Genomic DNA, 17098 nt, shown 5'->3' with positions numbered 1-17098 from the left:
TATCTTTCGTAACACAAAATTAACATGTTTCCTGTGTTCTGAGAGGTTGGATGAAAAAATTAGTATGTCGTCTAAGTACACCAAGACGAATTTGCCCAATACCTCTCTGAAGACCTCGTTAATCAGCTCCTGGAAGACTGCGGGGCGTTACACAACCCGAAGGGCATCACCAGGTACTCGTAATGCCCATCGGGTGTGTTAAAGGCCGTCTTCCATTCATCACCGTCCCTGATACGCAGAAGGTTGTATGCACCCCTCAAATCCAGCTTCGAGAAAATCTTAGCATTGGTGACCTGAGTAAACAAATCGTCTATCAAGGGCAGAGGATAACGAATTTTTACTGTAATTTTATTTAAGCCCCGATAATCAATGCATGGGCGGAGGCCTCCATCCTTCTTTTTCACAAAAGAAAAACCCGCCCCTGCTGGGGACCGAGAAGGATGAATAAAGCCCTTAGCTAAATTTTCTCGGATGTATTCTTGCATGGCTTATTTCTCTGGCCCAGATAAATTATAGAGATGACCTCTAGGGGGCATACAACAAGGCCTGAGATCAATGGGACAATCAAAAGGACGGTGTGGAGGAAGTTTATCTGCCGATTTGGGGCAAAACACGTCCGCAAATTCTGAATACTGATCTGGCAATCCCTCCATGTGAATCTTGGTTTTACCTAAGGTTACCTTCGCTAGACAATGATGATAGCAATGGGTAGACCAGCTCGTTAGCTGACCTGTAGCCCAATTGATCTGAGGCGAGTGAAGTTGTAACCATGGCATACCAAGAATGATCGTGGAGGTTGTCATTCGCAAAACCAGAAACTTTAAATTCTCTTTATGTAACACCCCCACCGTGACCCCTAACTCTGGGGTCTGAGACAGAGGGGGGTTACTCTGCAGGGGGGAGTCATCCACTGCAGTGACCAGAATCTGTTGTTTCAACGGGGGAATTGGAATCCCCAATTTGTTAGCAAACTCGAAATCCATAAAGTTGGCTGCTGAGCCAGAATCAATGAAGTCCTCAGTGGTCTCAGCCCTATCTTTCCAAGCTACGGTACAAGGGAGAAGCAAACGTTTATCATCTAGAGGTAACGACTGCGCACCTAGGGTATTACCTCCGACTACACCTAGGCAGCATCGTTTCCCGACTTTTTGGGACAATTCTGCACTCTATGACCCCACTCTGCACAGTATAAACAAAGTTGCTCTGTCTCTCTGCGCCTTCGCTCCACCCGAGACAATCTTGACCGACCAATCTGCATTGGTTCTGGTGGAGGCGAAACGGGTGGAGAGGAAACAGATGGGGGTGCAGCGTAGGACACATATCTCACATTGTTCCTACCTCGAGTCTGTCTTTGGTAACGTAGGCGGTGATCAACCCTGACTGCTAATGAAATAGCCTCATCGATAGATTTCGGCTCAGGATGACCCAACATTAGCTCTGAGACAGCGTCTGACAGCCCTGACAAGTGCGAATGAGCCCCATCTAGCTGAAACTGCCCATTTTCTGAACTCAGCTGCGTACACTTCAACCGGATCCCTGCCCTGCCGTAAAGTCTTGAGCTTCTGCTCAGCGGTAGAGGCAATGTCCGGATCGTCATAAATTATAGCCATAACTTTAAAAAATGCCTCCACCGAGGCTAAAGCCTCATTCCCAGGCTGGAGATTATATGCCCAGGTCTAAGAATCTCCTGACAATAGAGTCTTAATAAACGTAATTCTTTGTGCTACGGTTCCTGAAGAATTAGGTCTCAACTCAAAGTACGATAACACTCGATTCCTAAAGTTCTGAAAGTCAGATCTGTGGCCAGAAAACCTTTTGGGCACAGGCATACGTAAGTCTGTCCCTGGAGGAGATGGCACTGTATCCACAGCCGTCTGTAGGACTTGCGCAGACCCAGACAAGGCATTGATCTGGGTCTGATGATTGTCCAGCACTTGGATGAAATTCTCCACCGAGGTGGTGAGTGCATTCAGACGGCTGTTGAGTGCGTCCATTTGGGTTCGGTCTGCTGTTCTGTAACGATCGGTGTCAGCACGCAGAGAGAATCTGATTATTGGTGATCTGCAGTATCACCAAGAATGCAGATATATACCTGATTATGGATGATCTGCACAATCACCAATAATACAGATATAGTACTAACCTCTGGACACCTGTATGTAATCGTGAGTGTTTTGGTGTAACAGTATGACTTTAAGTAATGCACCCAGGGCCGGATTTGTACTTTTCACCGCCCAAGGCCCGCTGTCACTGACCGCTCCCCCAGTGCAGTTTCTAGGCTAAAATGCACCCAGGGCGAGGGTGTAAAAATTGCGCCCCCCCCCCCGAAGCAAGGTATGGGTGCCCACAGTGTAGGTTAGCCAGGTCTAGTTGCACTCAGTATAGATTCCCCCAGAATAGGTACCCCAGTATAGGTAGCCAGCTATAGGTCCCCCCAGTATAAGTAGCCAGGCATAGGTGAGTCAGTATAGTTGCCTCCGGTATAGGTTAGCCAGGTAGGTGCCTCCAGTATAGGTAGCCAGTATAGTTGCCCACAGTATAGGTTAGATAGGCAGGCGTCCCCGGTATAAGTTAGATAGTTAGGTGCCCCCACTACAGGTTAGCTAGGTGGGTGCCTCTAATATAGGTAGCCAGAATAGTTGCCCCCCGCATAGGTTAGATAGGTAGATGCCCCCAGTATAGGTTAGTTAGGTAGGTGCCTCCAATATAGGTAGCCAGTATAGTTGTCACCTGTATAGACTAGCTAGGTAGGTAGGTGCCCCCAATACAGGTTAGATAAGTTAATGCTCCCACTATAGGTTAGATAGGAAGGTGCCCCCCAGTATAGGTTAGGAAGGTGCCCCCCAGTATAGGTTAGATAGGTAGCTGCCCCCCAGTATAGGTTAGATAGGTAGCTGCCCCCCAGTATAGGTTAGATAGGTAGGTGCCCCCCAGTATAGGTTAGATAGGTAGGTGCCCCCCAGTATAGGTTAGATAGGTAGCTGCCCCCCAGTAAAGGTTAGATTAGGTAGCTGCCCCCTCAGTATAGGTTAGATTAGGTAGCTGCCCCCTCAGTATAGGTTAGATTAGGTAGCTGCCACCCAGTATAGGTTAGATTAGGTAGGTGCCCCCCAGGATAGGTTAGATAGGTAGCTTCCCCCAGTATAGGTTAGATAGGTAGCTGCTCCCCAGTATAGGTTAGATAGGTAGCTGCCCCCCAGTATAGGTTAGATAGGTAGGTGCCCCCCAGTATAGGTTAGATAGGTAGGTGCCCCCCAGTATAGGTTAGATAAGGTAGCTGCCCCCTCAGTATAGGTTAGATTAGGTAGCTGCCACCCAGTATAGGTTAGATTAGGTAGGTGCCCCCCAGTATAGGTTAGATTAGGTAGGTGCCCCCCAGTATAGGTTAGATTAGGTAGGTGCCCCCCAGTATAGGTTAGATTAGGTAGCTGCCCCCCAGTATAGGTTAGATAGGTAGGTGCCCCCAGTATAGGTTAGATTAGGTAGGTGCCCCCCAGGATAGGTTAGATAGGTAGGTGCCCCCCAGGATATGTTAGATAGGTAGCTGCCCCAGTATAGGTTAGGTAGGTGCCCCCCATGATGGAGGAGGGAGCCGCAGCCGCGGGGAGGGCAGCCCGACCTCTCCCTCCCTCTCCCCGGGCCGCCCTCCATGCGATCCCCCCTCGGACGGAGTGCAGAGTAATGCGCAGGGAAGCGCTACAGAAGACTACTCACCTCGCTGGCTCCAAGCGCTGCTCTCTCGCCGCCAGTCTCATCTCTGCTTACACGCTGATACACACACACGCTGCTAAACAGGAAGCAGCGTGTGTGTGTATCAGCGTGTAGGCAGAGAGAGGAGACTGGCGGCGACAGAGCAGCGCTTGGAGCCAGCGAGGTGAGTAGTTTTCTGTAGCGCTTCCCTGCGCATTACTCTGCACTCCGTCCGAGGGGGGATCGCATGGAGGGCGGCCCAGGGAGAGGGAGGGAGAGGTCGGGCTGCCCTCCCCGCGGCTGCGGCTCCCCCCTCCATCACAGCGCCCCCCTCCCAGCAGCGCCCCGGGCGGCGGCACGCCCCGCACGGGGGTAGAAACGGCCATGCGCTCCCCAACTAACAACATCCTCACCAATTACCACCCCCTCAGCGCTGCATACACAGGAATCATCTCCCTCATGTGCCATTTATAGTCTGCCCGCATTCCTCCATAGAAACAGAATGCATTGCTTGCCTGAAGGCTAGTGAACCCTCTGTATGGCATTAGTCTCTGAAATGTTACCTCAGAGATTATTTTACAATCCCCGACAGGCGACGATTATTGCATGTTACGGAAAACCTCAGGACTATCCAGACATTGCACTATGGGATTATGTATATACAAATTATACTTACTATCTAAGGTTAAATTTATTTCTGAGAGCTAAAACCAAAGGGATACTGTGCAAGCTATTCCTTTGTTTTTTTTGAAATACTTGTTGTCACATCCCTGGATCCATGTTCCTGGGTGGTCAGGTAATTATTCAGCTTAATTTGTACCTTAGATGAGACAAAACAACCACAAGGATTTATACTTTTCTGGGGCTTCTTTTAGCCCCCTGTAGTCTGTTAGCTCACTTGCTGTCCTCCGGACTCCCTCTGTGTTGCCTCTGTCAGGCCAGTAAATTTGGCGACTCGACTGTGTCACGAGCCACAGTGCATTCACATTCTCGGTTGTGTGCACCATCTGATCGTGCTCCTGTTGCTGGGAGCATTCTGTGCATGGGCAGTTCACAAAGATGGTCATTGCATTCGCGCAGAACACTCCCGGTTATTTAATCGTGATGGGGGTGGGCACGGCTGGGATCGCACATGTGCCATGGCCCTCAACCTGGCTGGATTGCGGACTCCACCACAGGAGAATGGAAGGGACCGCATGGAGGGAACAAATGGACTAAAGGGGGCTGGAAGATGCCCCAGGTAAGCATTAACATTTGTAATAATTTTGTCTCAGCCAGGTATACTTTAAAAGGGGAAAGAGAGAGAAGGGAAGAGAAAGAGAGAGAGTGTTGTTTAGAGTGTGTGTGTTTTACACAACACACAAGTTTAATCAAAGCTTTATCTTAACTTTAAACACTTCAGCCCCAGCAGCAAGACAACTGCAAGACTTCTGATCTGTCTGTCCTGGTGTAAACATTGCATACCACTACTGAGCAACTGTACCTGGCCAGAGACAGACAGCCTGCTGAGTGCTAAGAGTTAATTAGCAGAAGGGAGACAGATATAGGGGCCGGAGGTGACAGAATACCTTACTGTGAATTGCAGGAGAACGGCTCTTATGGCTGAGTGGCTTCAATCAGTGCCCCGCACAAGCAGCTGACCAGAAGTTCGTAAAGAGGGTGGAGGGAGAGCTAAAGACACGCTGTTACCACAGGCTAAGCTGCAAGTACTGTGCTGCTGCAGCTTGCTATTGCCATAAGATATGCTGCGCTCTGTCTCTCTCTGCTTCATCTCTATTCCGGTTCCAAAGTCACAAGACTTCCTGTATTTAAACAGCCGCTGCCTAGCCTGCACACACGCACAGGTTTCACTGTGCGCAGCACAGCAGAGAGCTGTTAATTGAAGGGGGACATTTGTCATGTCATGTGCAGGGCCGGATTTCTGGCAAGGCCACATAGGCCATGGCCTAGGGCACCAGAAGTTTAGGGGTGGCTCAGTGAGTGGCAGTAAAGCTGTTCTATGCAGCCATCCCTATCTACAAGGACAGCGTTAACATTTGAACTCTCTGTCCTGTACTTGTGCTGTCCCTGCAAGACCTGTAAGCTCTATCCTGCAGGTACACATCAGCCTAACTCTCATGGTGACACAATGGTTCCATCATTAACGAGATGGCAAGCATACCACAAAAGTTCAAAACATAACATGTAATCTATACGCATATTACTAAAATAGCTATTGTCTGTGACACCAATGATGGAAAGTAAGGAGAATTCTCGTTGGGGCACACAGAGCTAACAACCATACAGATGATATAGTTGGCCTTGGGCAGTAAAAAGTATAAGTCCGGCCCTGGTCATGTGTGATTGTGTGGACAGCTCTCCTCCCGCAGCGCCCTTTGCATAACCCCGCCCTAGTCCCCAGCCTTGGATGCCTGCCCAGAAATCCGGCCCTGAATGCACCTGCAGAGCAGGTGATTTTAGGCAGTATGGGCAATACCGCTCTAGAGAGTACAGAAACCTCCCAGCAGCCTGAGACTCTCCAAGGAGTGGAGTCAGGTTGAAGGTGAGAAGGACCAGAGAGTGAGTGACACCTGAAGGTGGATGTCACTGACAGATCTGGAGACTATCTCTTAAAGGGAGAGATAGCTCTCGAGATCGGGCAAGCCAGGTCGGCAACACACGGACAGACAAAGTACAAAGACAGAAAGCTGATTCGGTATCCAAGACAGGCAGGGGTTGGCAACGGAATATCAGATATGCGTGGTACCGAATCAGAGAGCAGAGGAATAGTCAGGAAAGCAATAGGTCATAACAAATATCAAACAATGCCTAGTCTTGGGTGTGAGGTCCTTGGTCTCTACACCCTGGAACTAGTCTGATGTATAACAGAATGATAACACAAGTTCCCTAGTCTTGGGTGTGAGGTCCGTGGTCTCTACACCCTGGAACTAGTCTGAAGTATAACAGAATGATAACAATAGTAGTAATCTGGCTCAGTGTGAATTCCCAGGTCCTCCTGGTTCAAACACACTGTTGGATCTGACTAAGGTCTGAGTGCTTCCACGTAGTATTCGCAACGGCAGACAACTTGTGAGTGGCCAGCAGTAACTATATATAGAGCAGCGCTCTCTGGCGCCACCCCTAAGTGATGAACCAATGGTTACCAGCTCTGAGGTCAGCTGACGGGCCTGGTCAGCTGATCCCTCCTTGGCCATCATAAAAATTCTGCCTCTCAGCGCGCGTGGGCGTATTCCTGAACCTATGTGCACTAACAGACTCAGCCACACCAGATGCACGCTGCTGCGTGCAACCTGCCGCGCTGGACGCGGAACCAGCCACCTTGCTATCAGCACACGCGGCGACTTTTCCGGGTACTCTCACATTTCCCTTTGTTAAACTCTATAAAAAAGGATTTGGAAGGATGGGGAGGGAGGGGTTTTTCGTGGTTTGGACGTATAGACAATTAATGAATATCTTACCTAGATTAGTGTTTTATATGTCCATGCTTCCAGTTTGTGTGCCTGCAACTTTTTTCAGATCCCTTAAATCTATTCTTATTAGATTTGTTTGGCAGAATAAGATCTCGAGGTTGGCTTATGGGATTTTGACTCGTCCTAAAGAGAAGGGTGGGTTGGGACTTCCTGATCCAAAAGTGTATTATAGAGCTTGTGTATTGGTTAGACTTTTTGACTGGACATATGGGGGAGGTGTGAAATGTTGGGTTAATATTGAAAAGGAACTAGTAGGTATTGAATTGGCAAAAGCTTTCTGGCTTCCTGGAATTTATAGAGACTTACCAAAATGGACTCCTTTTTGGATAAAAAATGTGTTTAAGGTATGGGATCTAATTAATAAAAATTGTGGTTGGTTTGTGGGGGTGTCTCCATTGTTTCTTCTTGAGGGATTCTCCTTTTTTCCGCCGGGTAGGGAGAAGGGTTTTTTTTGGATTGTGGGGAGTTGAAGGTAAAGTAACTTTGGGGGACATTCTGATTAACAATAATTTAAAATCATTGGATTGGTTGCGTGAGGAATTCGGTCAGTTTCCATTTGACTTTTGGATACATAGACAGTTGGAGCATTTCTTGGTGGAGAAGAAGAGAATTTTTCGATCTAGTATGGATTTATCTGATTTTGAAAAACTTTTTGTGTTGGAGGCCTCTCCTATGCATCTGATATCATTCCTGTATAAAAATGTGTCCTTGTTGAGTGGTGGGGATTTCCCAGAGTATCTGAATAGGTGGGAGGAGGATTCTGGCATCTCTCTGAATAACAGGCAAAAAAGGAAAGTATGTATTTTGGCTCATGCTACTTCTGTCAGTTCTAGAATTAAGGAGGTTAGTTTTAAATTATTGACTAGATGGTATAGGGCGCCGGATAGGTTGGCTGTGTTATATATCCAGGTGTAAGTGATAGATGTTGAAGAGGTTGTGGGGCTAAGGGTACATTGATACATTTGGTGTAGGAGTGTCCAGTGCTCTAATTTCTGGGATGGAGTGTTAGGATGTATTGCGAGATTGTGTGAGGAATGTGGTGATTGGGATCCAGCAAAAATGTTGTTAAATGATACTTCAATCTCCATTAGTAGATATAAGAGATCAATAATTCCTCAACTACTGATAGCTGTTAAAAGCTTAAACCTGTCAAGTGGAAATGCCAGGATCCTCCTACTCTTAAAGATTGGATAGGTAGAGTCAATATGGTGAAGGATCTGGAGAACTAGATTGCTCTTCAGCAGGATAAAGTTGGAGTATTTAATGATAAATGGGAAAAATGGTTTATGTATCAAAACACAGTGGAATATGGGAGTATGGTGGAGATGTAGGGGAGAGGTCTCATGTTAGGTGAAGGATGATTTATATTGGAAGACGGGGATGTGGTGTATTTTGTAGGATGGATATCCTTTTTCTTGTATTATATTCTGGGTGGGATTTGTTGAGGAATATATTGTATAGATTGGGTCGATGAGGAGGAGAGGGAATGTTTGTTTTGTTTCTTTTTTGGGGGTTTACTTTATATGGAAAATTAAAGAAATGGGGGAAAAGATAGTATGATTGTATGGAATTTTGATGTTGCTTTCCTCCAATAAATTATATTAAAAAAACCCTAAAAAACAAGGTAACGATCACGAAGGGGGATGGGCACATGTACATGCCTTTTGTTTTGTTGTTGCAGCTGCAGTGCAGCCAGAAAAATTAGGCAGGCATGTACACGCACCAGAAAAATTATTATAGCGGCTGCTACTAGCAGCGGCCATAAAAATTCAGGAATCCGCCTGGAGTTAGGGATGGTCGGAATGCCAATTTCCGTTTCCGCGGTTGCCAATTACCGATTACGCTTTCCGCTACCAATTTACGCATTCCAATGCGGAATTTCGGCCGGAAATCACGGAAATTCCACCCGACTTTAACATCGATTTTCTCAAAAACTATAAGGTCTTTTTGAAAACTTTGCATCTTGTTTACAAGATTCTGTTTAATAAATCCTGAAAATTTGGTGTGTCTAGGACTTACGGGGGCTTTGCTATTAACCGCTAAAGTCGGCGGATTTTTACTGTAATGTAAAATGCAGAAAATAGGCAGATGCAGATTTTCTGCATTTTACATTACAGTAAAAATCCGCCGACTTTAGCGGTTAATAGCAAAGCCCCCTTAAGTCCTAGAACACTAAATTTTCAGGGTTCTTGTGAACAAGATGCAAAAAAAAAGTTTTCAAAAAGACCTTATAGTTTTTGAGAAAATCGATGTTAAAGGCGGGTGGAATTTCCGCGATTTCCGGCGGAAATTTCCGCGATTTCCCGCGGAAATCCACCTACCGCACTTGCATTACCGATTTACGCATTCCGATGCGGAAATGCAATTTCCAATCGGAATTTCGGAAATTGCATTTCCTGCGGAATCCGAATGAGCATCCCTACCTGGAGTCCTGGACCCTGTTGGTGGTGGCGGAGAAGGCAGTCAAGCGGCCTGCAGGCAGAGATGCTGTGTGGGGACCGACTTAGTCTTGGGACAGGCAGTCACACGGCGTGCAGGCAGAGATGCTGTGTGTGGGGACTGACTTAGTCTTTGGGCAGGCCTGACTGTGCTTTGCAGACCACGTGTTCAGATGGACCCTTGACCCAATGCTGTGTGCCAGAGATGACACCACTTGCCTTTCAACATCACGGTACAGTTTGGGTATCACCTTTTTTGAGAAATAATTGCGGCCTGGTATCTTCCACTGTGGTGTGTGGCTTTGCTTTTATGTGCTGCTTTTCTTCAGGTAGTCATCCCATTGTAGTTTGTGCTTTGTCATCATGTGCCTTCGTAAGGAAGTTGTCCCTACGCAGATCTTGGTCTTTCCACGGCTCAATTTTTGGTGGCAGAGAGTACAGATGGCATTGCTCTCATCTGAGGCAGACACACAAAAAAATGTCCACACCGCTGAGCCCTGGGGTGATGGCACTTTGGTGGTGGCGGCCTACTGAGTGTTAAGTGGGGTGCCAGAATCAGAGCATGAGGAGGAGGAAGATATGTCACGCTTCTGTGCGGAAGCTGAGGAAAATGAGTTTTGTTAAATAGTCAACTATGTCCTGACAATCTTGGGGGTTGATGGCACGCGCCTTCTGAACACTGTACTTTGGTCCAGGGCCGCATGAAATCACGACAGCACGACCTCGAACAGACCTGCCAGGTGGTCTGCCTCTGCCTGTTTTGCCCATATTGGGGGGATAAAGTGAAAAGTATGCACTGACTTGACTAATACAATGTGCAGTCACACAGGTGCAGTGAACAGGCATGTAGTGACTGGTATCAATACAATATGCAGCTGTCACACACACAGGTACCATGAACAGTTGCAGTGACTGGTGGTATATAACACTGCGTGCGCTCACATAGGTGGGTGCACTGAACAGGTAGGTATGCAGTGATTGGTATTACAAATGTGCAGCTGTCACACACACAGGTACCGTGAACAGGTGCAGTGACTGGTATATAACACTGCGTGCGCTCACGTAGGTAGGTGCACTGAACAGGTAGGTATGCAGTGATTGGTATTACATATGTGCAGCTGTCACACATACAGGTACCGTTAACAGGTGCAGTGACTGGTGCTAGATAACACTGCATGCGCTCACGTAGGTAGGTGCACTGAACAGGTAGGTATGCAGTTATTGGTATTACAAATGTGCAGCTGTCACACACACAGGTACCGTGAACAGGTGCAGTGACTGGTGGTATATGACAATGCATGCACTCACGTAGGTAGGTAGGTGCACTGAACAGGTAGGTATGCAGTGATTGGCATTACAAATGTGCAGCTGTCACACACACAGCTACCATGAACAGGTGCAGTGACTGGTGTTATATAACACTGCGTGCGCTCACGTAGGTAGATGCACTGAACAGGTAGGTATGCAGTGATTGGCATTACAAATGTGCAGATGTTTCACACACACAGGTAGTCACTGAATGTGCTGGGCCTGAAAGTGGCACAGTAGGAATTACCAAGGGGCCAAGGGCCAGCTGCGACTGACTGACAGGACTGTATATGCAACACAAGTGTCTGTGGGACACACACACAAAGAAAAAAATAGTTTGCAAGAACAACATTAGCTCTCAAAAGAGCTGTTGAGGGGTGCTTTTTAGCAATAAGCATCAGCAAGGAGCATGCTAACAAGCCTAACAAGAACCTAATTAAGCTTTCCCTATGTCTACAGCAGGTTCTCTCCCTTCTCTAATTACTGCAGCCACATGAGTGAGTGAAAAGGCTGACGCTGCCTGCCTTTTACAAGGAGGGTTGGGGGGCTCCAGGAGGGAGTATAGCCTGTTTGGCTAAGATTTACACCAATCACAAGGTAAGATTTACACCAAACACAAGGTAAGATTTACACCAATCACAAGGTAAGATTTACACCAATCACAAGGTAAGATTTACACCAATCACAAGGTAAGATTTTCACCAATCACAAGGTAAGATTTACGCCAATCACAAGGCAAGATTTACGCCAATCACAAGGCAAGATTTACGCCGATCACAAGGCAAGATTTACGCCGATCACAAGGCAAGATTTACGCCGATCACAAGGTAAGATTTACGCCGATCACAAGGTAAGATTTACGCCGATCACAAGGTAAGATTTACGCCGATCACAAGGTAAGATTTACGCCGATCACAAGGTAAGATTTACGCCGATCACAAGGTAAGATTTACGCCGATCACAAGGTAAGATTTTCACCAGTCACAAGGTAAGATTTACGCCAGTCACAAGGTAAGATTTACGCCAATCACAAGGCAAGATTTACGCCAATCACAAGGTAAGATTTACACCAATCACAAGGTAAGATTTTCGCCAGTCACAAGGTAAGATTTACGCCAGTCAATCACAAGGTAAGATTTTCGCCAGTCACAAGGTAAGATTTACGCCAGTCACAAGGTAAGATTTACGCCAGTCACAAGGCAAGATTTACGCCAATCACAAGGCAAGATTTACGCCAATCACAAGGCAAGATTTACGCCGAACACAAGGCAAGATTTACGCCGAACACAAGGCAAGATTTACGCCGAACACAAGGCAAGATTTACGCCGAACACAAGGCAAGATTTACGCCGAACACAAGGCAAGATTTACGCCGAACACAAGGCAAGATTTACGCCGAACACAAGGCAAGATTTACGCCGAACACAAGGCAAGATTTACGCCGATCACAAGGTAAGATTTACGCCGATCACAAGGTAAGATTTACGCCGATCACAAGGTAAGATTTACGCCGATCACTAGGTAAGATTTACGCCGATCACAAGGTAAGATTTACGCCAAACACAAGGTAAGATTTACGCCGATCACTAGGTAAGATTTACGCCGATCACAAGGTAAGATTTACGCCAAACACAAGGTAAGATTTACCCCAATCACAAGGCAAGATTTACGCCAATCACAAGGCAAGATTTACGCCAATCACAAGGTAAGATTTACGCCAATCACAAGGTAAGATTTAGGCCAATCACAAGGTAAGATTTAGGCCAATCACAAGACTCAGAATTTGGAATTCGGAAATCGGTTTACCGTCACTATTATGCATATCAGTAATCTGCATTTTCGGAAATCGGATTTTCAACTAAATCGGAAATCGTCATTTACAACCATCCGTACCCTTTTTCAGTGAACACGCTTCCAGAGCATGTGGCATTTTTCCTACATTTGCTGCTGGGTTAAAGTCAATAGGAGCGCAAGAAAATTACAAACCAAACATTTTGTTATGGGATTTTCTGGACATTTTCCTTTCTTATTAACGAATCGTCAAAAAAAAAGTGCAGTGACTCCGTAAATACAACAACCAAATTGTTTTTCTCGATAGTGCTCCTTTAAACTATAACACAAACGAAGGAGAGAAAACTGCCCTAGGGCACAATGAGAAGTGATTACATTCAGTCCTGTGCCATGCTTTACAAAGGAAGAAGCCACACAGAGCAATCCATTTCAAAACTGAAGTGACATAAGTACGCCCGAGGTCTAATACTGCTTCTGTTTAATCCCAGAATGCTTCCATTTATAATAATGTGGAATACGGTAATCCTCATATCAGTGAGTAGAAGATGGATATTCTGCACACACTAATCATGGAGATGTAACACTCAGTCAGCAGCCTGCAGCGCAAGAATCGTGCATAATCCTCACTGAGCCATAAAGTCGATCTATGTACTTACAGCTTAGTGGCCAGGAGGTGAGCCCTCAGCATATCGCCATCTTGTTCTCACTTCTTCGGAGGATTCCCACATCCAGTATCCTATGCAGGACTGGTTCTAGACTTTTTGCTGAAAACCTGTGAGGACCCCCCCCCCCCCGCTATCAGAGCCAAATGTAAAAGTAGTGATACTTCAGTGAAAACACAGTGAATAGCTAAACAATTGTATCTATCCTCCTACACTTAAAAAATGGCTTTTATATATCCCATAGTTTTAGGGCCCATTCACACTAGGGCAATTAGTGGGCGATTCCCGCTAATCGCCTATGCGCTAGGGCTTTTTAAAGCGATAGTGCTATTCTAACCTATGCCAGTGATCTCACTGCCGTGATTGACGCTGATCGCGGGCGTTTTGCAATTAGCGCCAATCGCAACACACGGGTTACCTGCAGCATTTTGCCATGATTCTGGAGCAATTGCGGTACAGTGCTTATAAAGCACTGACCGCGATCGCTCTGAATCGCAGAAGTGTGAGCAGTGATTTTACGGCACTAATCACGGTAAAATCATCTGTGTGAATAGGCCCTAATGGTATGTTATGTTTAAAAAATTAAGAAAGCAGGTTTATTGTTATGTCTCAGCTGAATGTAACAGTTTGTCTCTGTTCAAATATATGAACTATTGACCTTTTTTATCTATCCTCTCCTGGCAGAGAACTGGGCCTCCTAACAAAGTATCACTGCATATTTATGTGTATGATATGCACTGTACATGCACATGTCTGTGTGGCTGATATTGTGGTAAAACTTCTCCCACAGTGTAATATCAGGGCCTTGGCCATGACAGTTTTTCTTTTATTTCTCACCTTGCAAAGCCTTGATTTCTTCTTTTTCCCCTCTACTACTGTCTTTTGGTAGAGTTCCTCTTTACATGTATGCAGCTGTTCTATACTTTGACAGTACAGTTATTCTTTAAAAGGTGCATCAGCTTGGATGGTAAACTTTCTGTCCATTCTCCATGCCAAGTTTCTGCAGGGAGTGTAAATATGTTAAAGCCCTTTTCAAACATGTCTATAACTGTTTTAAACCTGGAGGAGGAAAGGTATTCCAATCCACCTCCTACATACGGAGACATGCTTGCCTGTAGGGGTTGATATGAGTAAGTCCCAGGATTCCCCACTGTTCACTATTTGCATGTCATTATTTAACTGTAACTGCCACTTAAGAGCTTCTGTTCGGTCCTTGTTTACATTTTTGGCATTCCTCTCATGTAATGGCCTTGTAACACAATATCACCGAAACCACAAATGATGCTGACATTTTACATTTGTTCAGCTGGCCAATAATTAATCCAACAGGAATAAAGTACAGAGGCGCTGAAAACACACAGCACTCCGCTTGATTGGCCCGGCAGAGCTTTGTAGAGAGAATCGAATGGAATGCGCAAAGGAAACTAACACCGAACTGGAATGACTAAGTTATAAGGGGATGAAAAGATTAGGAAACACTAAAGAAGAGTACTTCACAATCACCGATCGTGAATAGACAGGCCTTCTGTAACACCAAGAATTCATTCATACGAGATGCAGGGAGAAGAGTGCAGTTTCGACCACACAGATCTGCCACATAATTAGCAAATTATTATTACTGTTGCGTATTTACCATATTTTTCTGAATATAAGACACTCCGGACTAAAAGAAGCACCTAGGTTAAGAGGACAAAAACCAGGGAAACAAAATATACTAAAGCTGGTGTGTCCATGGTCCAGGGTAATCTTGTAGATGTTCTCCCCCAAATTATTGTGTCCCTTTGTACCTCTTGTGTCCCCGTGTGTCCTCATGTGCCCCCCTTGTGTCCTCTGCCCCCCTTATGTCTTCCGCCGCTCCACCCATGTCCTCTTCCACTCCCCCTGAACAGATGAAAGCACCGGCAGTGCATCCCTCACCTTATCCATCAGAGCCCGTGGCGATCGGAGACCTCTCCTCTCCCTCACTGCTCCCCTAGTGCTGTCTTCTGCTGATCGCGTCATTACATGCGACCCACACAGTGTCAATGAATCACTCAGCATTAATGAAGAGAAAAGGAAATTATTTACCATGCTGGCAGGCTTCAGACACGGGAAAAGATGTTACAGGTACAGTACATTAACTGTTAGGATGCCAAATGATTGTTTCCTTTATTCATTATATATAGAATTTCATCACACATTCCCTTTCGTTTTTTGACACGATTTTTATTTCCGATTCCCTGCGATTAACTGCAGCTGCATCCCTTGCAGGGTCTATTGTTATGTCCCTGCACCTGTGGCTTCTTCCAGTCATCAGAAGTCTATCAGGTCCAACACCAAAGTTCCAATGTCCCCTCCGTTTGATCGCGACCCGCAGCTGGATGGTGCTCCTCTCTGCAACACGCACCTCTTGTGATCGCGCTCCCATTGCTGGGAGCGTTCCGCGCTTGCGCAGTTTACACAGACTTGAACGTGAAATGCTCCCAGCTATGGGAGTGTGATTACACAGGGCGTGTGGTGCGCAGGGCCGGATTTTTGGAAACGTCACAAAGGCCCAGGCCTTGAGCGGCAGCTGGCTGAGGGCGGCTGAACATGGAAGAGGGTTTGCAGCAAATGGAATAGAGAGGTTGCAAATAAGGAGTAACAGATAGAAATAGGGAGCTGCAGCCGAAGGGATCTGTATACTGTATATTAAAAGGGGGCTGCTGTACATAAATGTTAGACATGGAGGAGGGTTCTGCACAGGGAATAGGAGAGGGGTGCTGTACATGAAAGGGAAGCTGCAAGAAAGTTAGCCTAGGGGCACAAAAAGTATAAAGCCGGCCTTGGTGGCCCGCCCGCACATGTGCAGAAAGACCATGACCCAACCTTGGCTTGCGATCTTACAGAGGGAACAGCAGTGACCTGGAGAACAGTGGAACTTCAGCCTGGCTGGGAATGCATAGACTTCTAGAGGCTGGAAGAAGCCCAGGTGAGTAAAACTTTTCTGTCTTAGGTTCGCTTCAGGTATCCTTTAAGAAACTGTTTTTTTGCACTGTTTGTTCTTGGCATGCAAGACAAAAAATCAGAGTGAATGATGAATCATAAGGGAGAATACAAGGTGAGAAAATCTTCCCCCGTGTCATTTCATTATTGATTTCCAGCACATCAGGTCGTGCTGTCTCATAACAATGTGCAATATGAATATAAACAAGACTCTGAACAGCCGAGTCCCGAGGAAACATCTCACTCTGCTTCTGCAGCCCGGACTGCTCAGCTGCTTATTATGTTCCAATTCCTCGGGGATGACTCACCTGACTGGCGCCGGTAGGTAGCAGAGTGTTCAGGGAGTCCTGCAGAGATGGAAGCCGTACAAGCAACACATTTTATATTTTAAATCAGTTTTCAAAAATAGAATCAGCTGGATAGGGACAGTACGATAACCGGTGGCCAGCAGAGGTTGTGCATGGCCACCCCAGGGCCTCTTGACCTCAGCTGCACTGATGCATAATTGCTCACATCTACACAGTAGCATGGAAACAAGCAGTCTTGGCTTTTCCGTCAAACCCTAGTGGTGGCTCCTTGCTACTGCACAGGTTCATGCCATCATGCACCTGTGGAAGGTGGAAGTTACCCTTTACGGAGGTAAATATCTAACTTTTGCTTTATTTAATCTCAGAGGCTGGGGTGTGACTACAGGGGAGCGGCCCCTGCAACCAGGGGACCCCAGAGCTGTAAAGAGGGCCCAACTGCTACTTTACTCCATCCAATATAGGCAGGG

Source organism: Hyperolius riggenbachi, chromosome 1, assembly GCF_040937935.1.
Source record: "Hyperolius riggenbachi isolate aHypRig1 chromosome 1, aHypRig1.pri, whole genome shotgun sequence".
In the NCBI taxonomy this organism is placed as follows: Eukaryota; Metazoa; Chordata; class Amphibia; order Anura; family Hyperoliidae; genus Hyperolius; species Hyperolius riggenbachi.
This window is presented reverse-complemented; position numbering follows the sequence as displayed.